The following is a 24,620-nucleotide window of genomic DNA, read 5'->3' on the forward strand; positions in this document are numbered from 1 at the left end:
CTTAAAGTTGACCATGTTTCACACTGTGTTGCAAATTTTAAACAACTTTCACCGTGCCGTTTTTTGTAAATTTTGTATAATATATGGTATTTCCTCACGCTCAAGAAGAGACAAAATTCAATGTGATGGCCAATATCTAAAACACTTGCAGAGAATTCATTACAACATTAATTTTGATAAAAGAAACATCAAACTATTGTTAAACAATTATAAAACACAAAATAAAAACTTTAAAAATCATTTTTGTCTAGGGTACCTCAAGTAAACAGATTTAATGAGACAGAATTCTAACTCCAACATTGAAAAATTAAGGTCGAATCCGGTGGGTCTGTTTTGAATTTTACTCACTTCATTCAAAAATAACCTTGGGGCAATAGTAAAACCTACCTGCATTTCTTTCACAACATGTAATTTAACAAATGAAGGCAAAATAGAGAACTTTTACCGCACGTAACTCAGTATTTTTAAAGATGTCTAACTCTACCCCTCCTGATTCAGTGGTAAATTCACATTAAACAGTAAAACATCGCTTATAAAATGAGAATTTTCCACTTTTGTACAATACATCCATAATAAGTCTTGAAAGAAGTAAATACTTACTAGAAAAAAAGGAAAATATGGAAAAAAAAAATTTGGTCCCAGTGGGGTTTGAACCTATGCCCCCCTGAAAATTGCTGTCAAAGTAGGTTTATGGTAGGAATTGAATACTCTTCAAAAAGGAGATACTCTATTACGGGTCCAATACCTTAACCAGTTGTTTGGGAGTATAGGTTTGTGCTTCTTTCGTTTGTAAGTCCATCAGTCCGTCAGTCTCCTCATTATTGTCAGGTCTAAACTCGAATAAATCAAGGGATCTTGATTTAAGTTCACCCAAATGTTCCCACTAATGAGTCAGTATTTGCAAAGTCGCACATTCGGTCAATAACTCCGTCCATCAAAGGGTTTTAATTTTATTTGCCGCATGTGTTTTCCTCAACATGTGGACGTGATGAACACATGACCCAGAGCTCTTTCACTTTAAAGAATAAATTTTCAATAAATCATGTTTTTTTTTACTGTGGCCAGTTCTAAATGAGTTAGCAAACTATATTATCAGTATGTTTCTACATTTACTGGTATATTATTAATCAAAATTGCAAAGTATTTGCTCGATTTTTATCGCGAAAATACATTATTTGCTACTTTGCCTATTTCGCAAGACTGGCCCGTATTGGCATCCGCCAGACAGACCTAGACAGTGCTGGGAAGCCGACCAAACGCCTAGACGGTTGCCTGCGGCGAAAAATGATATGCAAACAGATGACGAAAGTGTTTTGGGAAAAGACTGTGACCGTATTTGAAATTACACAATGTAGCACAAAATGTTTTATACGCTCGTAGAAACGGAAAGTGACTCATGGAAAGCGTTTGTTCGTAATCAAGATCAAGTTCAGGGTTATAGCTCTCTGCATTTATATCAAGGAATATTGCATTTGGATTGGAATGTTAAATATTGAATAAAATCATTGAGGAAACGGTAATGCCTAGTTTTTTTTCTGTCAAACGGCGTTATGGCGTGTGTATTTAGGTGTAACGTTTGCTTGGTGAGAACGGGTAGCCCGGGTGCATTTATTACTTAAGACGTATAACAGCCTAAGTGTATAAATAGTGTTTTGCTATATATTATTTTGATTCTTATATGTCTTTTATTGTAACATGTAGATCAAATATGATGGCACCTGTATGGCGCCAAATTATAGGTCGTCATGCTACTTTCTTTATACACACCAGGACCAGAAATGGTAATATGTCTTGTGGAGTAGTTCCAGTACGGCGCAAATGATAGTGAATTACTCTGTACAGCTTACCAGCTCCATTAAGCAAGACAGTTATGCTGTGATACATTTTGTTTTTAAGTAAAATATTTGATCAAATATGAAAGCGCTATTTCTTGATGCGTACATGGCGCTAAATATCACATGGACGTGACGTCAGCATGATTTAAGCATTGCTAGTCATATTAGAATGAAGTATAACGCCGTTCTGTTATATTATTTCGGTTCTAAAACGTCTTTTATATAAAAAAGTAGATCAAATGTGATAGAACTCTTTCCGGAAACCTGTATGGCGGACATGATGAAACAGTATTTCTACATTCAGAGAAGTTCCTGTCAGAGTATTCCTTTCTTAAAAGACCTTCTGCAACAGTATTTCAATGTATAAACTAGAAATAAAACCATCTGTCCAAAGCCTTTTCCAAAACAAATGTTAACTATAGGCATGGTAGGCAGGCATCTTTACCATGTCGTAGAATCATAGTATTTAAAATCCACAGATAAAGAATATTAAATGAATAATAAGTGAAACGATGAGGGAGGAGTAGTTATTGATGAGACAATTCAAGACCAGTGTAAGTAAATCCTCGCTACTCTAGTTAAACAGTATATATCGAATACAGAATATCAATGTTAAACAAGATGCAGAAAGAAATCTTTTGTTTCCAGGCATTTTTAAAGAACCAATAAAACATACATGTACAAATGTAATTTTCCTGTCAGTGTGAATAATGTGTTGGTTTACATTTCCTATCATTATCTGCAATAACACTACTCTGTATGTTTCAAGTCGAAATAATGCACGGAGGGGCACCTGGGGTCTTCCTCCACCATTAAAGCTGGAAAGTCGCCATATGACCTATCATGTGTCGGTGCGACGTTAAATCCAACAAAAAAAAAATGATGCAAACTCATGTCCAAAGTTACATGATTGTAAATATGCATGATCGCAAATGTGGTAGATAAAGATCTGTGACAGGTTAGGAGTTAGATGGGATCACACGGAATATATAACCTTGCTGATAAACTACATTGAATAGGTAAATATTATTTTTAAATATTGTGAATTAATGCAGTGTCACGTGTTCACAATATTCAATTCATCTCTATAAGAAGATCTTTTGGAACATGAATATTTAGTAAAATTGTTTAATGTTACGGATATTGTTAATATTTTGTAATGGTTTGAAAATCATAACATTTAGCACAATTTCATTAAAACGTTGTTTTTGTTCTATCTACTTGGTATCAAGCTGTGATCTTTTCCACCAATACTCACAAAATGTATGAGACTATATAGACGAGTCTTATTCGCAAAGTTATAATTAGAATCCGTTCTATACCAAGATAATCTTATAAGTAACAAACTTTATGAAAACATTGTTAGGGTATGTCTGAATTAGGGATCGGAACGAAAATTCGAATATTCAAAAATCGGCCGAATATTGGAATATGAAAATTAAATTCGGGTATTCGTAAATTAAAAAAATAAGTGTTTTTTTTTTTTTTTTTCAAAATAAGTATCATTGATCTTTTTGCAATATTTATACAATACAATACAAAAGTTAATTCAGCATAAAACATAACACATATGCATATAGCCTATACAAAATTACTGCTCAATGATAAACATATTTGGTAGAAATAAAATCGGGATACAATTGTAGCAGGTTACGCTAACAATTCTCGAAAAAGCACAAATGAAATAAGTGAGATAAGTTTTACAAAAATAATATCGGAAGAGTGTTATAACTTTTATAACTAACAATTGTAGAATTGACAAATTAAAAATAGCGTATATTGTACATCATATTACATATATTCTTCAGACTGAATGTAGAAAAGGGACTAAGAAATACGGTTCTTTGTTGCAAAATATATATTCTTTGCTAAGTTTAAGATAACATGTTTTGATTTTGATGACATCAATTTTTCAAATTTAATGATACTTGGCCAGTGGCAATAATAAGCATGCTAAGTCTGCAGAATAAATTGTTTGTTTACCTCGTATCAAAACATGTCCAAATAACAAGGAAATTGCAATGCATGATTGGCAGGGACCACCGTTACGGATTAACAGTTCGCAACAGGCGTAAATGTGATGCATGTGAAAAAAATGTCCAATTAACAAGACAATTGCAATGCATAATTGGCACTGGTCATCGTTACGGATTAACAGTTTGCAACAGGTGTAAATGTGATGCCTTTTTATCTTTTGTCCATTTTTATTGTCGCCTGTTTTATGTAACAAATTTAAGAATTATTTTTATCTTCGAAAACAATACCAAACTTGAATATATTAGCGATCTTTCTACAATATTTTGTACGACATTTCAGACCGTCCGCAGAATCGGTTTTTATCCACAGCGCCTTAGCAATTCATTTATTGAAATCGCAGTATTTGAAAAAAATAATTTTGAAGTATTTTAAAATAAAATCAAGAAATAACATATGTTTGATGCATAAGATCATGTGGAAGGAGGTTTAAGTCTGCCTTCGTTAAGTTTATCGGGGTTTTACACGCCGATTGAAAATTTTCAAAATGGCGGCGGTAATACAAGAGCGCGACACGTGGACTTCGGACACTATCATATACTTCTAGCCTACATTTTGAATGCAAAATTCTCATTAAGTATTTAAACAATACCGAATCGTTTCGAATCACATATAAACCAATGTGTTAGTTAATTTATTACAGCAGAAACTGGTTTGTATCTGTTCTTATCAAGATGTTTTTCTTATTTAATCTAGGCCAGGGTTTATTTTTTTGAAGAAAAAAAAAGCTTAATGTCCGTACAAATATAATGTCATCACTTGACGGAAGTATCAAATATATGAAATCCAATTGAAAAAAAAGTAGCAAAATTTGTTTATTTTAGGAAAAAATAACATTTTAAGATTAAAATCCTGCAAATAAATAAAAAAAGAGAACAATATTTTTGCAAACAACCTGTACTTGATTTAAACTTACTTTACTTTCTTACCTATACACTGTTCGTAATGTAAAGTTATTGATGCATTACATGTGTAAATAGGACTCCTACAGATATACATGAATGAGTGACCGGTCAGTGGTTTAGGTGGTTATTTAAGTACATGTACATGTCTGTATAGCTCTCTTATAAGTGATGGCAGATATGTGTGTAATGTATAACATTAATACTAAGAAAAGGCAGTCATCTTATCTAGGCCGTAGGGTTGTTTTTTGCTGGGGATAAATACCAGCGGCACAGACAATATTTGGCTTAAACATGTAAAAAATGTATCCGAAATGACAGTTCTTTGTGGGGCTTGCCTAAGGAAGCTGTATCGTTCGGAAAAAATTAACTCAGGATGAGTCTGACTGCAACCCTGCTAAAGATAATGTTGTGCAAATCAGGGCTGAAGTTGTGGGCAAAACACATTCGAAACGTGTCATTTGTAGGGCTAAAGTAGAAGCAGGTCGCTGCATAAAAATTCCACCTGAAACTCGGCTGGACCTTTTAGTTCGTTTTCGAGTCCAGCTGTATTTCGAAGGCTGGGCGCGAAACTATTGTATCTTGTTCTTTATTTATATAGAGTTACAATAGTTTCGCGCTAAGTCCACGAAAATGTATATGCCATCTGCATGGAATGCGACTTTACACATCACTTTCATGGCATCACACTGAATGTGAAACCGTTACTGATATGACCTGTCAAGAAGCTGCTGTTCTTGACCTATGCATCACAGGCGTATCAATGCCAAGCGTTATGACTGTTGGATAGACTACAGTAAGGATCAAGTTAACTGCTGTGAACAAATCGCCTCTTTGTTGTGGTGTTTAGACCTAGTCCGTCACAAAGAACAATCTTCAATTCAGTTTTCACAAATGGAAGAACATGAAGTAATGAATGCGTGTGACATTAGTATGTGTCTAAAAGAAATAAATATAAAAGCACAGAAAAAGATAAAAAATAAAAAAATGAAAACTATATATTTAAAAGTATAAAAAGGAGAAAACAAATAATTTCCTCAACGCTAGTGACGTGCGCGTCGCGAGGAGGGCATGCAGAAGATTGTCTGGTGTGTTGCTAGTATTTTACAGCACACATTTGCCAATCTACTGCAACAAACAACCGGGATAAACCTATGAAGATTTAACCCAACAGATAATAATGAATTAACTGTATTTGCTTCTCTCACTACTATACATGTATAACATACCTCTCTGCACGCTTTGCAACCATTTGTATGTTATCTGAATTACAAACAGATGTAAATATATATGACTATAAAATTATTTAAGATGAATATAAAAAGTATTAGTTATTTTACATTTGGGAACACCCTGTAGTTATATTTTTTTTTGTTTAAAAGTACCCCCCCCCCCCCCCCCCCCTGCATCAACACAATAGTCACAGAAAATGCATATAAATAATAATATGCTGGCCAAATATGGTTTTGATGCACGGGGAAACAATGTTGTATAAAGAAAAATAGCTTTTATATGGGTACAACAGGGGTAATTCTATTTAGAGCAATAAAAATCACCGTTTAATGAAACAAATATTGAAAACTGGACTTTAAGAAATAATCTCAAATATGTATTTTGATGGTATTTGTAATTAAATGTTTATTTCTTAGAGGTTTATTTTTCACTCTTGGAGTAGGCAAATTCATATAGAAAGTGTCTGAAGTCCCTGGACGACCTGCTTTTCTTAGATAAAGCGCGAATCGATTTGAATCTTGTTTTCTAAGCTTAAACACTGGATAAGTTAAATATGTTTATAATTATAAGTTAAATATGTTTATGTTTATACTGACGGAATCGTAAAATAAAATGCTATGGTGGCTGGTTTAATTTGGTATTGTTGGGTTACCCGAAACAAACCTTTTCAGGCCTTATTACGTACGATGATTTACGTTTTAGAAAACGAAATATATTGTGTATATGCCAATCACTTAATAACAACTAAAGCTTCTATTCTATAATACCTAATATTCGAATATATTCGAATATGGCAAACCGAATTGATTTCAGTATTCGTTCCCATCCCTAGTCTGAATGTCAACTAATATAAAATAAATAACATATTTCACGTTGGCTGTTTGGAAATTGCTAAAAGGTCACTGAAGAAGGAGGAAAAATATGATTTACTACAGTGAGTATGAACCAAGGAGTGAATTCTTTAATTTGGAATTCAACTGACTCTTTAATTTGGAATTTAACTTAATCTCACAGAGTTTAAACTCAAAAATAGGATATTACATTTCAAGATACATAAATCAGTATAAAAAGAAGGAAAGAACTCCCACTCCACCCCATCACATCCCCCAGTGCTTCCATTGTTTTACCTCTGCTTAACTAATATGACTAAATGAAGACATTTCCCGATCACTTGTTTTTTGTTGATGCTTTTATTTATTTACATGAATTAGCACTCTACTGTGAACTCAAATTTTAACACGTCATGAATAAATACTGAACAGGACTTAACGGAGATTTTACAATAAAACTATGGAAGGTCGCTTTAAAATCTAAATATGAAAAAAAATATATTAATTTTGATATAATTATGAACTTACGTGAGGACATGGATACATGGCCTTATAACATATTCTAAATATCGGCCGAATTACAGCATTATCTTTCTAAAGTCTTAACAATGGTGATTATCAAAAGTAAAGTTTTAGATTTATTATATCATGGCACGATTTATCATTTTTCTCTCTCTCAAATTTATAAAGTGTTTTGAATGCGTTCTCACGAAGTTTAAATTGTTATTTTACTTTATCAACCCTATCTATGTGACTTTTGTACCTATTTTAGGCTTTTAATTATATCATGGCACGATTTGTCAGTTTTCTCTCTCTCAAATTTATAAAGTGTTTTGAATGCGTTCCCACGAAGTTTAAATTGTTACTTTACTTTATCAACCCTGTCTATGTTTAGTACCTATTTTAGGCTTTTTACATTCAATTGGTGATTACATCATGCAATGTGCAGGTAAAAAAATGTATAATTTATTTAATACGAAAACTAAATTCATTGGTTCTCTTTTCGCACATGTATTTTTGAAGTCTTTACACAATAATGTCGAATTAAACATCTCATTATATAACAAGGAGAAATCTATTAAGTTATGTCTTATTATATACTTACGATTTTTTTACTGTCTTAAATATTGAATGCATTTCACTAACGAATAAAATTCCCAAACTTCCTGTCTTCCAAGTGCATTTTTAATTTCATTTGCAGGCACGTTTACTGCGGATCATTGATCAGTGATAAATCGTACAAAAGATGTATACTGCAGTTGTGACAGCAATTCTTGATTAAGAACGTTGGTTAAATATATCTGTAAATATACCGCACAGAAATTGACCTGACAAGTAGTATCAGATAGGTAGTACTGGCTTAACAATGCTTATTAATTATATAATTTATCTATCAGACGAGATTTAGCCGGCCACCGTGACCATTTCCTCTTTCAAAATACATATCACTTATCTGGTAAAAGAATTATGAGATGTGGTTCTGGGTTTGCCTGAGTTCTGGAGTTCAGATAAATGCAACATTTCATGATTGGTGTGATTTTGAAAATGATTGTGAATGGAATAGCATTAACCTTTATGTACCAATTAAACCGAATATTGTTGAAAAACAGGAACAGACATGTACATGAATAAATTATTTGTTTTAAATGAATTTATGAAAAGGGAATCCATCATCAATACGATAAAATGTAATTCTGATATGCTCGGCCCACCAAGTTCCAAGAAGAGATGTTCTACAACTTTTAGTCGGTATGCATGCTACTTGCTGATTTTGAGTTCAAGCATGTTCCTGTTACATCCTTGGCCAACAGCCAAACTATAAGTGACCTTGAAATGGAGAGTGCTTTGATGAACATGCATCGCAATATTACGTTGGTTAATATCTGAAACTACAAATGAACTCCAGAGGATTAATAATTCTAAAATTCATTTTGTTTTTGATAAATTGTTGAAGGTTATCATGTCTCACTTACTTATAAATTAGTATGCACGCGATTCTACGAAATCGAAACTTAGCCATACTTCTCATCTATCATGTCATTTTATGTTTTGATGAGCCGTATTACGCACTTTGAATTTTGCACATGAATAATATTATTTCAAAATGTGATCAAATGAAAATATTGCTCTTTAGAATAAATGTTGCTACATTAAACTTTACCGTAATTAGGCCATATATAAGTGATTTTATTTATAACCGTTTTCAATTATCTTTCAAATCCCTAAAGTACATATTAACGTGTTCTGTAGCTTCATTCTCAAAACTGTCCCTAGTATTTATATAAACTATTTTATTTGGTAATTGTACTATATCGACCAATCGTCTGCGTCCCGTTGGTATCTACCTCGATCAATCAAAGCAGGAGAATATACAAATGACTGTTGGGATAAATATCACACTACATGTTCTGATTTTCTGTTTCTGTTTTCTGTATTTTTCAATGTGAAATGATAGCTTAGTGCACCAGTTTACAAGATATGTAAATATTTTTCTTCATTTCTTTATTTTTCTCCTTAAAGAAACACAAATAATTGATATTTTAAAACGACCAAAATATCTGAAGCAAAATGAAGAACTCCTGCATTGACTGTTTTCCAATGATTTCGGGATTTCCCCACTTATGGCTGATATCAAAAGTCTCCACAAGTAAATAAATTCAATAGAATATAGTGTAAGTTTAGCGTGCTTTTTTACTTTGAAAAAGCTATACTAAAATTTCTTTTGTATTTTAATATATTGAAAATCCAAGACTAGCCAAAGGCCGAAAACTCATAAAAAGTTCCTGTCCCTGAGAGAAACAGAATTGTGTGCGCTTTATTATGAGCTTACCAAAACCATACAAAAAATCAGTGTACTGATAGTACAGTTCTGATTTATGTTAGTTCATGTATGAAAAGAATCCATTCCAAAAAAGACACAAGCGCTAACAGCACTCCCGAAACATTTAGGAATTGATTCGACTAACCATATCATCAGTCTGAGTATGATACCACACTTTAGTGATTATACAGTTATGCATTCACCCCCCTCCCCGCCCCCATAGAGAAAAAGATGTGAAGTTAAGACATGAAGCTGATAGTTATTAGTAGTAAATAACTGTATATTAAAAGTATTTTTACTGGCCATGGGTACTTTTAAGTTTGTGATCAAGTTCACGGCTGTCTCAAATGTGGTGATAGAGTAGGCCAAATTTTCCTGTCTGTAGTGTAAACAACACATCTATGTAGGTTGTTACAAATATGTGATACAAGTTTTATCTCATTTACTTCTTTTGTGTGTTTTCAGATATACATTTAACAAAAACTTGTTGAAACAAATATATCCTCACTGAAAGCAAGTACATTTAGCTAAAACCCTAAAAAGTTCGAATATTTGCAGTAACGATTCTTTTGTAAAATTCTTTCAATAAAATTGATTAATTTTTTTAATTTGAGGCAATTTAATGTTCTGCCTAGGCCCCAGTACAACTTATAAAATAATTGTTAAGCGTAAGTCATGAGAAAAGTGTGCATGTTCTACATCGATGAGTTTTAAACAAATGTAGGTCATATTTTGTCTGCCGGTGTCAGTAAAATGTGAGTGGTTAGACTGGCTCCCGTCTCTATGTTTTTTTCATATGTTCCATATCGGGAAGCTTTAAATCTAAAAGTTAAGAATATCTATTTCATTAGGACATTAAAACTGAACCTGAATTTCTATGTTACAAGAGGCATAATTCATGAAAAGTTGGTGAAAGAGATATGGACCTTATGTCACATGACATGGTTGATGATGTGTAACAACTATTTAAGGGTTGAATCCAATCCATTCAGTAACAACTGAGAAAAAGTGAAAGTGCACCACAATTTTAATCAAAATTTAAAGTAAAAGATGGAGATCATTCACGAAATGTTATTGTAAGATTAATGGCCCATGTCCCATATGATATGGTTGATTATGAGGATTAACTTTTATAGAGATTAAAAGAAAGTGCATCAAAACAAAGGTGTGGACGCGGAACGGGCGCAGACGTCAAGCCGACGCCGGGTCAAGTAGGATATCTCTCCATACTCTTCGTATAGGCGCGGAAAAATGTTTTCATATGTCGATAAAGTAAAATAAAATATTTTACTCGTCGTTTATATTAAAGGCTTACGGCAAGCGGTTACCTTCCAACCCAAACTTTCATTGTATATTATGCAATTTTCCGCGTTTTAGGGTCACGGATGTTTCAAATATAAATGAAATCTTCTGTTTGCATGGTTTGATGTTGTAACCCAAGGTATTCGCACACAAAGGGTATACAAATATAAAATAATCCATGACATAGGTTCTTTTTTAACCCGGGAATAGAGAAATATGTGGCTATTAGCCATAAGCCTTGGTAAAAGACATCTTAATTATTACCTTTAGTGGCTTACATAGATGTCATATGCACTTTGCGTTATATATTGTTAGACGTTTACAAAACTGAACAGGTCTACATATAGATTTCAGCTATAGCTATAGTCTGTTGTTACGTTAAGTCATTTTCCCGTACACGAATGCTTAACAATAACTGACTGAGTTTTTAGGCAAGTACAAAGAAACATTCAGTTGAAATCGTTAATTTCATTATTATAGCAGATATTAACAAACATTAATATTAAGACGAGACCTTGAAATTTATTTTAGTTTTTAATTGTTTAAACTGCCAAATGCTTTCTTTCTCCGTTTACATTTTGTTTTATTTTTTTTTAAATCACAAAGTTTTATCCGTTAAATTTAATTCTAACCAGGTATGTTAAACTACCAGAAACATATTTCAGACTTAAGCAAAATCTTACCTTATCAATAAACATTTATGTAGATTTCGATAAAGTTGTCCATGCCTTGATTTTTCTTTTCTGTTGTTTCGACATGATTAAGTTTAATTCATACGATATTATGTTTACGTTGTAGTCATGACTTACGACCTATTACCTAGGTGGTTAGTAATTTGGTATAATCGGATATAGGACTAACACATTTTGGTCAATGGATATGTTTGTGACCGACCATCTCCGATTGCACATACCACAATTTCAGGAAGTGAAGTTGTTAAAGAAATGATCGTTACGAGCCTGTTGTAACTGCTCACCAGGAAAGTAAGTGCTTTGCTTTGTTTAAAGTTTGGCATAAAATTTTGAACTTTCAAAGTAAAACCGGCTAGCACAAATAAATTGATCAGTTCGCCTTTGTTAACCACGTCTGTTCATAGGTAACGAGGAATGACTAATATCCTTTGAAAATTACAGGCGTCTGTTCCATACCTCGAACCACAGGGCCCATTTGAGAATAATAGTACGGGTCGAATTGTAATTTGCGATTTTTTGCATGTTCTTGAAATTCTGTTATTATGATTGATTGTGTTATTATATCAAAGTAACTAACTTCTATTGATAACAGTTTTTTTTCCTTTACCAATGTGGCGGCCATTTAAAAATTGATGAATGCAAGCAACTTATATATCAATCATGCTGATATATGAAAATGATTGAAGTTTCTTTAACCGTACATATAATAAGGATTTTTATACTTGCACCTGTGGCAGCCATGTTTTATTCCTAAATGGCAGCCGTTATAATCTACGCAAGACAGTTTATCGCATATATGTGGCAAGTTTTGAATATATTTTAGAAAAAAAATAATTGCATGCTTTTGAGACTGAGCTGAATTTTTTAGATTTTTTCCATTGTTTTGACAATTTTACCCAGACTCTTATTCCAGTTGAATTAGATACCAATTCTTAGCAATGAGACATATTACTTGTGACAGATACATGTAATTACAGGAAATCTAAAGCTGACATATGATATAAAAATAAATCATATATCTGCCATATTTTTCTTAGTATGCCAAGACAAACATTGTTTTGTGAGACCAACAATATTCAGACATCATTTAGTATATGTCCAAATTTTAATCGATCGGTCTTATTTTAGGAAACACAATGTTTATTCCTATCAATTACAAAGTAACGCTTTAACTTGTTTGAACACTATAAGCACGAACTTGAATCTTCACTTATAGTCTATTGACCATTTTGGCGTAGGATTAACCCTAAAAAATGTTTTGTTCCATTGGTGATGACTCAATATCATTTTCGCGACCGTAATGTAATGTAATAAAACGTATAGGCGTCTGATGACTCTTTCACGCTTCCGTAGAGTCAACATTTATAATCATTAAAGCAAAAATCATTTTGGAACTATTTCTGAAATGTCTAGGTCTGCAGCTCTCAAATTCGGAAATATTTAACATTCGAGGCATATACTGACACTTACAAACAACATCAAAAAAGACCTTTTGAACGATTTGACGAAGTTAAAAAGATCTCTATATACCCTTGCTCTGTTTAGAACCCTGTGGGATTCGTGTTTATTCCGAATTTAAATACTTTTGTCTTAGAAGAATAGCTAACATGTCGTGCTAAAGGTCAAGAATTTTCAAGTTGTTATAAAGTGCTAAAGATTGACTTCCTATTAGCAAAGAAACAAGACAGCCTGAAAGACAGCTTAATCCCCCGCCACTGGTATGGAAAGTGAAAGGGTAAACCTTTGACTTTGAGTTGTGACCTTGACCTTGAACTGACATGGCTGACCCATGAATTCGGCACATCGTCTAGATGAGATAATCATTTGACCCAAGTTTCATGAAAATCATAAAAGGGGTTAAGGAGATACCGAGCTCAAACCTTTGACCTTGATTTGTGACCTTGACCTTGAGTTGACATGGCTGACTCATGAGTTCTTGATGAGGTGATCATTTGACCCAAGTTTAATGTAAATCCTTCAAGGGGTTAGGAGATACAGAGTGGACACAAAATAGAAGGCTCAAACGTTTGGCTCTAAGTTGTGACCTTGACCTTGAGCCGGCATGGCTGACTCATGAGTTCTGCATATCATCTTGGATAGGTGATCATTTGACCCATGTTTCATATGAATCCTTCAAGGGGATAAGGAGATACAGAGTGCACACAAAATGAAAAGCTCAAACATTTGACCCGGCGTTGTGTCCTTGACCTTGAGCCAACATGGCTAACTCATGAGTTCTGCATATTTTTTGATGAGGTGATCTTTTGATCCAAATTTGATGAAAATCCTTTAAGGGGTTTAGGAGATACAGAGCGGACACAAAATGGATGGCTCAAACATTTGACCTTGAGTTGTGATTTAGACCTTGAGCCGACATGGCTGACTCTTGGGTCTGTACATCATCTTGATGAGGTGATCATTTAATCGAAGTTTCATAATTATCCTTTAAGAGGTTAAAGAGATACAGAGCGGACACGAAATGGTAGGCTCAAATATTTGACCTTGAGTTGTAACCTTGACCTTGAGCCGACATGACTGACTCATGGGTTCTACACATCGTCTTGATGAGGTAATCATTTGACCCAAGTTTCAAAATTATCCTTCAAGGGGTTTAGGAGATACAGAGCGGACACGAAATGGTAGGCTCAAACTTTTGACCTAGAGTTGTAACCTTGACCTTGAGCCGACAGGACTGACTCATGGGTTCTGCACATTGTCTTGATGAGGTGATCATTTGACCCAAGTTTCAAAATTATCCTTCAAGGGGTTTAGGAGATACAGAGCGGACACGAAATGGAAGGCTCAAAATTTTACCTTGAGTTGTGACCTTGACCTTTAACCGACATCGCTGATTCATGCATTCTGCACATCGTCTTGATAAGGTGGTCATTTGACCTAAGTTTCGTGAAAATCCTTTAAGGGGGTTAGCAGATACAGAGTGGACACAAAATGTTACGGAAGGACTGAAGATGGAAGGACGGATGACGGACGGAGACCATTCCTATAACCTGCACAACTTGTGGCGGGGGATAAAAATGTCCGCACGCATACATTTAGATGGGTAGCCCCTGCGCGTAACCTTTGATAGACTAATGCAAAAGCGTCTTTCTTTTTCACAATGAGCCTGTTTACTCTCATTTTCTTTATTTTCGGAAAGCTGAAGGTCGCGTCGTCCGACGTCACTTTCTGTGTTGCCAAAAACATACGTTATGCCTGACAAGATTGTATAAAATGTGCCCGTCATCCTAAAGATATATAATGCATATGTGGACGGACAGCTCAGTGGTTTGCACACTGGCCTTCCAATCCTGAGGTCGGGGGTTCGAGCTACTCGGGAATTTTCAGAAACGCTTTTCAGTGTTTCCCACCCAACTAGATGTATACTGGTCAGGAACCCAGGCAATCCTTGCGTGTATCAGTGCTATACACTTGGCACGTTAAAGAACCAGGCTGTCTATTCGCAACGAGCTAGGCTAAGTTAGCCGGACAAGCCTGTATCTGATTTCTGATCTCTCTCTCTGATCTCTCTGTCGTGGGGGCTTTGTCTCACTCTGTCCCTCTGGTCAGATCGCTCTGTGTCTGTACTAGTAGAGGATGAATTATGAGCCCTATGTGGCTGCATTTGAACTATGTAAAGCGCCTTTGAACGTGAAATTGATCATGAAAAGGGCGCTACATAAATCTGGTATAATAATAATATGTGCACAACTAAGAAGTCAGGAATCAAAAATTATTTGATGTTTCTTGATTAAAGTTAAAGTTTGTTTGCCAGAAGAAAGCTCATATGCAACTTTTAGTAAGTACGTCGTTAATTGTCTGTTTTCCATCGTTTGGTTACAATCATTTCAAAAGATAGCATCTCTGGAATCACTGGATATGTTTAAAAGAATTGCCAAGCAGAGCAATATACGCCGAAAGGGTTATATCAGAGAAGAACGGAAGAAAATTTTAAAGGAAAAGCAAAGTTGAGATATTTCTTACTTTGGTTGGAGGTGTGATGGTTGGGGTGGGGGAAGGAAGCTAGGTGTATGTGATAAGACGATATGTATGTTGTATGATCCATGGTGGTAGGTCAAGGGTGAAGGTTACAGCAAGGTCAAATCTGCTCATTAAGTTTCGTATCTAGAGCATAACCTAAAATATTAAGGTATGAATGTGTGACGATGTACAGACTGCAACAATCTATATTACAACCCCTATAACCGCCCCCTTCCCCCCACACAGTGTCAATATCTTTCATATTTTTTAAGTTTTGCTCTTGACACGAAATATGATTGGCAGATCTGACCTTGTTGTGACCTTTGACGTACTATCCTGGTTTATGCACTCTTATCGCCACCTACATACATGCTAAGTTTGAAGTTTATATCTTGAATGTTAATAAGTTATGCTACAAGCAAAAAATATGATGGATAGGTTTGACCTCGAGCTCCATTTGTGACTTTGACTTTTACCTACAGACATGGTTCATGTGTTCAGCACATCGACACATCGACATCGCATCGACATGTACCTATATGCTAAGTTTAAAGTCAATGTCTTTAATAGTTATAAAGTTATTATGTACTTTATAGCTATTCCCGTTCTGTGCTCAGCTGCATCTTAATTTCAATGTTTGCATACCCTGAAACAAACTATACCCTAATATTTGAGTCCATTTCTTCTATTGTTTACTTTTGGTCATGTAAGACAGAAAAGCGATAACATGACAGTAATAACACGACAATACAATATCACGATTATGATGGAGCAAAGGCATGATGACGAGGACGTTAAGTAATATCGCGTCTTCGTCATCGTGCTGACGTAACATCGCTTCATTACCATCTTTTTAAATTTCTATCATAATGAAATTACAGGACAGCGATAACATGAAGGCAGGCGATAACACAACAGCGATGACACTGTGGCAATGAGATGACAGTATGAAAGCACGATAATGATGAAGCAGAAGACTCGAAGTTATATCTCGTTTTCGTCACCGTACTGTCGTATCATCGCTCCGTCACCATTGTGTCTTAGTAGTATCGTGTCTTCGTTATCGTACCTTTGCGTCTTCACCATCGTGCTTTCGTTCCATGACCAAGGTGCTATCGTACCGCTATGTTATCACCATAGTGTCATCGTTTTGTCGTGGCATCGCGTAAATAATGCGATAGCGATAGCACGATGGTCCTAACGAGACACCATAGAACAGAATATTTTATAATCAATAGCAAAAAAGTAGCACATAAGAAACAGCCAATAATCATAATTCTGCTTACATTTACTAAAGCAAAGCATGCCGATGACAAAAATATAATGTCATATTTTATTCTTGCTTATAGGTCACATACATACATATTATTGTAATTGTTAAAACTCACGAATATATTGCAGCTAATCTATCAGTGTGGTGGGAATACCTTTTTTTTAGAAACCCATTTGTCGAATGTGCTTTAGATTTGCATAAACATCATACAATTAGAACAATGTTTATATTCCATAACCAGCAATAATCTGTTTCAAAGACGTATAGTTGAAAACTTCAAATCTATGGTAGATCAAGGGATAGGGTTTAGAAGAAATACTATACGTCATGTATTCGAATAATATGCTCTAATAATATTAGATTAAAACAACTTAAGAACGTTTTTACTCATTTAGTGTTCCTAAGTAACCATAAACGCTTTGCTGTAAGTAGTAATTCATGACAAAATTCTATCATAGTAATGTAGGCAATTTTGAGATCACCATCAACAGAAGAGATCTTAAATGATAGCACAGGTCCTTTTCATCAACTCAACTTAAACATGGTTTATTTCATTTGCTTTATTGAGTTTAAAGTCACAAAGACACCCTTGTTTGAAATCCTCCGGCATATATACAGCGTATAAATTTATTGCAACAAAACATTCAATGGAGCATACCTTTAGAAATAGAATAAACATTATTAAATAAATTTCTTCCATACTGGGTTCCGTATTTGTTTCTTATATGTTGGAAGGCAGCCGGTTACTTACAGCAGGTGACTTAAGATAGCTGCACTGGCCGTCTGTATACATAGCCGAAAATATGCTAAGCAACCATTTTTATTGAAATGTAATATTGCTTTCCTACTTAACGTCTGCGAATTACGAGTCTATTTATTTATTTATTTATTATATTTAAATATATGATATTTATAAAGTTACTTACGAGTGTAAGACCATCCATCACTACGCAGTGTCCTTCGCTATAAATGTGAAAGAAGTCAACTGAATTTCATGTAGACTCTAAATGGGGGCGTTTTATCTCGAGATAATATGTCGAGAACTCGCGTTCTAAAAATCAACTTGAAGAAAGGGTCGTTTTATATCGAGATGCTAAGTCGAGAACTCGCGTTAGTAAATCGACTACATGAAAGGTCCTTTTTATATCGTCATAATTTGTCGATATATCATTATAGCTTACGCGTATCTCGAGAAAAATTGGTTGCATTTTGTAAAATTAATGCAATATCTCGATATAACATATCGACTTGTTGTGATGTTATTTCGATTTCTCGCGAAAATATATCGATATTTGCGTTACCCAACACGACATTGCGAGGCCCATAAACGTTTCCGTAGCCCACTGCTGCCATTTACTAGCTAGATAGTTATTTCGATATTGTTAGAAATTATCATGTTATTTCGAACTTTTCTGAAAATTTTATCTTTATAGCCTAAAGTTTCTTGGCAAAAAAACGTATATCTAGAAAAAATAATTTCTTGCGATAATGTTTTCAGAAAAATGCACAACTTTACCGGAAAGTTGAAAATATTATCGTGATAGCTACCAAGAATCTCGTGGCAGTTTCAAGCACTAACACGAAATTTTTGCGCTAAAATATTTTCAGGAAATAGATAAAATATCTAGAAAACATTATTTTTTGCTGATTTTTTTTTCAGAAAAATACACACATTTCTTGAAAAGTTTACAATATTATCGTGATAGCTACCTAGCTATCTCTTGGCAGAAATATGCCACCATACATATCAAATTAAAAAAAATGATTGCGATAATGTTGTCAGAAAAACGCACAACTTTACTGGAAAGTTTAAAGTATTATCGTGATAGCTACCGAGCATCTCGTGGCAGTTCCAAGCATTAACGCTTAATTTAAGCGCTAAAACATTTTCAGGAAGTCAATAAAAATATCTAGAAAATATTATTTATTGCTGAAATGTTGTTAGAAAAAAATGCACACATTTCCTGGAAAGTTTACAATTTTTGTAATAGCTATTTAGCTATCTCGTGGCAGAAATATGCCTCCATATTCAACAGTGTTCGATCGATTTTGTAGGGTACTGTTCATATATCAAAATGGCAGCTTTGGGCACTAAATGCAAACTATTATCGAGATAATTTAGTCAAAAATATTTTCAGGAAACTTTTCAGACATTTCGAAATATCAAGATTCCTTTCTCTAGCTAATAGATTACAGTTGTGGTCACAAAAAGTAAAAAGTATCGAGATAATAATTAAAATTCTAATATTTGCACAAAAAATTTGACTATTGAGATGATATTTTTAAAAAAAATTCTATATCTAATTTTCATGTTTAAAATAGAATGTTAATTCAATTACTATTTTCAAATGACGATTCAGTACTAAAGGTCAGTCTCTTGCTTGAATCTTATCTGGAGACTAAAAAATGTTTTGTGAACATAGACCATTCCAAAAAATATTTTGCGAGAATGGGAATAATGCTGGTAAATATTTCCCAGCATCGTTGATAGGATTCCTAAAAACGTGAGATACAATATATTCACGGTTATCGACAAAGGTCGTCGCTATGTTGCTTTTACGCGTCTTCGCTATGCGATGCTTCTTTCCAGTTTTCCAGTGTCTATCATACTTTCTCATTTTGTTTACAATGTGCCATGTTATATATTTACATTATGCAATTATTTTCATACAAACCTTTATTCTAAAGTCACGGCCAATATGCAATTATTTTCATACAAACCTGTATACTAAAGTCACGGTGTTTATCGCGCATAGCAAACATAATTTTGTTTGATTATTTCTTATGTTATTTAGTAAATGATTTGCGTTTGAATAAGAGACGAAAACCGAATTTATTGTCTTTCATACTTAAAAGAGAATTTAGACATCGGCTGTCAATGGATAATCTGTATATCCTTGCAAACATGTATTATGAGATTCTTTCAACAGTGATAAATGCAGATGAGAATACCCAGCTAGTAAGACATTGATTAGGTGGTAACGATGCGCGTGAACTTTACGTCCGTACTGCACTTATCTACTACATAAATGAGGCATGTTGCATGTATACGTCATTTACAGCACGGGAATAATATTACAGCCCGTGGTTAGATTAGGTTTACAAGCATCGGTGATATCACCGAAAATTCTAGTCCGGTAAAAAACATATCCAAGGACCAGCGCCATCCTCCCGTACCATATGCCTAATAGGAGACCCCATAAGAAAAATATGAAGCTTCTTGCCCAGCATAACTGTGTTGAATGTTACGTGTTGGATAGTGGTAGGAAACATGGCAAATATTAAGAGTGACTCTATCTCAAATTATTCCCACCAAAACACATTTCATTGGAAGAGGAATGATCTAAACCTGGTATCAAAGTTCACTTCAGACGCAAATAATACACTTAAGTTCTAATTATTTTAAAATGTATTTATATGTATAAATCTCACTGATCAAATTTTTACTTTAACAATATAGGTTGCGACGAACTTCACAGAAAATGCAGTTAAAATGGATGGAACTTTACATTTTTGTTTTTTAAAGTATGATTTAAGGAATGTCAACCATTTACCGGTATATATCGTTTTAAATACAGGCGATGAGTGGAAATCGAACTCAAATGAGTATGTATCTTACCACATGTATATTCATTTCGCCAAGTTTGTTGCCATTTGTCCATGACAAATAAGTTCGCCAAGTTTGTTGCAATTTTTCCATGCCAAATACTTCCCGTTTAGTCTGGTGAGGGATGGAAATGTTGTCTAAATCTTAGAATATATCACAAAATACTATGCTTTGCTTTATCAGTTTACTATTGAACCACTTCATTAGCAATGGCTACTTCGAGAGAGTGGGGGAGGGGCGGGGGGGGGAGAGAGAGAGAGAGAGTATTTAGAATTATCCCAGTTTATCTATTAATAAACGTGTAGGCCAAAACTTGAATCGTTATGCGATACATCTTTAAAAGTGAATACCACCCTATCTCTGCCTTGTTGAGCCTTATTCCATATAAATGAGTAGTTTTATCCAACACTTATTCACTTAATATTAGCACAAGAGACATTAGATGATTAGTTGGGCAACCCTCGTGCCATTTCTGTATCGGACACACGAGGATATCGCTCGATTCAAGCAACATGTTTGCTTCTAATATCATTATTACTTGAGTGATTTTAATGATGTAAAACGCCTCGAAGACAGCAAAAGGACCAACAACGCCTGCCAAACATTCACAATACTTTTTTAACACTTCCCCCAAATATTTGTTACAGACCAAATGTGTATGTAACGTGTATACTGAGATTTTAGGCGAATAAAGTACATTTACAGCTTATTTTGTATAATAACTAATATTTCTGTCAAAAAACGTTTGCTTTATCAAATTGAATATGAAGTGTTTAAATAATAACATAACTTTATATAATTCAACGACAATTAGTGAGGTGTGACTTATGCGCTATGCTCGGCGTTTACTACAGTATTGTTATGATCTAAAAGTACAGATAATGTTAATCGATACCGATAAACACTGTTTTCGCTGAGATATTCTCATATCCTTCGCTTGCAGCACTGCACAAAAGTGTTTGAACAAACTGAAAAACATCGGGATAATTTTGTAAGATACATTTTGTAAATGAACACAAGTGCTAAAAAAGCAGACTGATTTGTGTTTCAGTTCCATTCATCGTTTTCATTCAAGTCGGTAGATATAGAGGAGAAGTACCAATAAATCAAATTTTACAGTGACATTTCATCCCTTTTTTATCATTCTTTCAACTTAAAGTCTACTGTTGAAACATTTGCACTGACAAAAATTGGCTAATGTGTAAATATCTATTACGCCAGTAAAGAGTTTTTGCACCGCATAGTTCATAAGCTATATTCAGTCCTCTGGGTAACAGGGAAAGGAAGTTAATGCCTGGTAAATTAGCCACATATCATTTTAAGGTATCCGATCCACAAAGAAGCAAGTTTTATATAACAGTGCTAACAAACTTTATCAAATTTTGATGCCTGGTAAGCTGATATAACTTTTGTTTAATCTGAAAGTGTATTGTCCACTGAAAAAATAAATAAATTGCATGACAAAATATGTTATGGAATTTATTTTTTTACTTTATAGTCTTCAATGATACTTCAACAGATATCCACTTATTACAGAGTAAAATTTGTTATTTCATAGTCAAAACATGAATTTAATGATTCTTGCATATTATATATTGTCATTATTACTATTTCTTGTTCAGCAGACACCATTCTTTGAAATGTTACAACAAGAGGGCCAACATGGCCCTATATCGCTCACCTGAGTAGAGTTGCTATTTGAACAAATTTCTTAACTAAAGCTTTAAAAACAAGACAATTAGGAGAGTGTGTCAGATAAAGATTACGCAAGATTACTTTTGAAATCTGTAAAAAAATATTACAGGTGGTGATCCAAATCCTTTTGTTGTAGCTTAGAAAACAAGAATGAATGGGTTTTACAGCGAATCGACACAAAAAGGTCATATATCACCGAGAAAAAATTAAATGGATTACGTTAATTGTAAAGCATATATAAAACTATTAAAGTAAAAATGTATATACATATATAGTGTAAAAATCATTTGCAAAGATAAAAAGTGTATATAAAAAGTGTGAATAAAAATCAAATAAGGTTCAGATTTTATGATATAAGCCTATTTGTTACAAAAATTGTAAAATTTTGTCGGCAGGAATTTGCTCAAACAACTCTGTTAACGATTCAACATTATAGTATGAATTGCGCTGTGGATCGAAGTCTACACAGTCGATTAAAACATGTTTAACAGTAAGCGGTGTTTGACATGGTACACATTCAGGTTGATTTTCATTGTTCAAAAGATACGAATGAGTCTACCGAGTATGACCTATTCGACAACGAGAAAGAACAACCTCTTCCCTGCGAACAGATCTGTTTCCTTGGTGCCATTCACATAAAGTAGGTTTAATTTCACGAAGTTTATTGAACGAAGCATTGTTCCATGAAAAGTGCCATTTAGTTAAAATGTATTTGTTGATATTTGGCCTAAAATCAGTATATGGTAATTTCATTTTAGATTGTTGTAATGAAAGTGATTTCTTTGCTGCGGTATCATTTCCATAAATACCAACATGGCTATGAATCCAACAGAATATGATGGACTTCTTAAAAGATAGTTCATGAACCCTGAGAAGAATATTTTGAATGAAAGGATTTTCAGTATTTCGGTTGTGAATTGATTGTAATACTGAAAGTGAGTCGGTAAAGATGATAAACTTTTCTCATTATATTCTGAAATAAAATTAAGGGCCAAATCAATAGCTTTTGTCTCAGCTGAAAGAATTGTAGCGTTATTTGGCAAACGTAATTTTGATTGATGTAGGTGGCTAACGGCGTCACATCCAACCTTTGAATCATCTTTTGAACCATCTGTATAAATTGGAAAATGATTTTTGTAAGTCGACTTGATTTCGTTATATTTGGACTTGAATATTTCAGTGTTTGTTTCAGACTTTTTCAAGGCTGTTTTCATATCAAAAAGAACTGTTGGAGAATTTAGAGTCCATGGTGGTGTATTCAGAGCTAAATTTTCTTTTATATCATCGAATTCAAAATCAGTTTCCTTCATAGAATTGTTGATGCTAAATCCAAAAGGTTTAATTTGTTTTGGTTTTCTGTCATACGAATCTTGGTACTTGGGTTTAAATATGATTTTATGAACAGGATTGGATTTGTTGGCAGCTACCCTCAGAGCATATTGCAATGACAGTTTTTCACGTCTCGTGTAAAGGGAGGGTTCGTTTGCTTCAACATACAAACTTTCAACAGGCGTTGTTCTAAATGCGCCAAGAGCAATATGAAGACCTTGATTATGGATAGTATCCAGCATTTGTAAATACGATTTCCTGGCTAAACCATAAACAGCAAAACCGTAATCTAGCTTGGATCTAATCCAAGCTCTATAAAGTCTTAACAAAACTTTGCGATCTGCTCCCCAATCAGTATCTGACATTACCTTTAAATGATTCAATGATTTTAAACACTTGGCTTTCAGGTATTTTATATGTGGTATAAAAGAAAGCTTTTTATCAAAAATAATACCAAGAAATTTTGCTTCGTCAACAACGGGTATTTTTTACCATTTAGAAAAAGCTCAGGGTCACAATGATGTTTCCGTAATTGACAAAAGTGGACACACTAGTCTTTGACTGGGAAAATTTAAAACCATTTTCCATGGCCCAAGTTTGAACTTTATTCAAACACTGTTGCAGTTGGCGTTCAATCGTACGCATAATTTTTGAAAGGATTACATATCAGAAAATCATCAACATATAATGAACAATCTGTCCCTGGTAACAAACATTTCACAATTTTATTAATTTTGATGCTAAAAAGTGTAACAGATAAAATAGAACCTTGTGGAACACCCTGTTCTTGCTCAAAAGAGTCAGAAAGGGTAGAACCAACACGTACTTTAAAATTGCGATCAGATAAAAATTGTGATATAAATGTTGGAACACGACCTTTTAAACCTAAGTCGTTAAGATCATTCATAATACCATATTTCCATGTAGTGTCATACGCTTTTTCTAAATCGAAAAAGACAGACACTAGATGCTCTTTTTTTAACAAATGCATCACGAATAAAATTTTCCAGTCGAACAAGATGATCAGTTGTGCTGCGCTGCTTGCGAAAACCGCTTTGAAAGTTAGTAGTTAGGCCTAAGGGCAATCGG

At 34.0% G+C, this 24,620-nt stretch overlaps 1 protein-coding gene across 4 annotated transcripts in view; it reads right to left on the reverse strand.

Annotated features, from left to right (window-relative positions):
- Positions 1-24,620, reverse strand: part of LOC123561737 (uncharacterized) — a 348,910-nt gene that overhangs the window by 11,990 nt on the left and 312,300 nt on the right. The window lies entirely within an intron of this gene.

The sequence above is a fragment of the Mercenaria mercenaria genome, chromosome 10 (genome assembly GCF_021730395.1).
Source record: "Mercenaria mercenaria strain notata chromosome 10, MADL_Memer_1, whole genome shotgun sequence".
In the NCBI taxonomy this organism is placed as follows: Eukaryota; Metazoa; Mollusca; class Bivalvia; order Venerida; family Veneridae; genus Mercenaria; species Mercenaria mercenaria.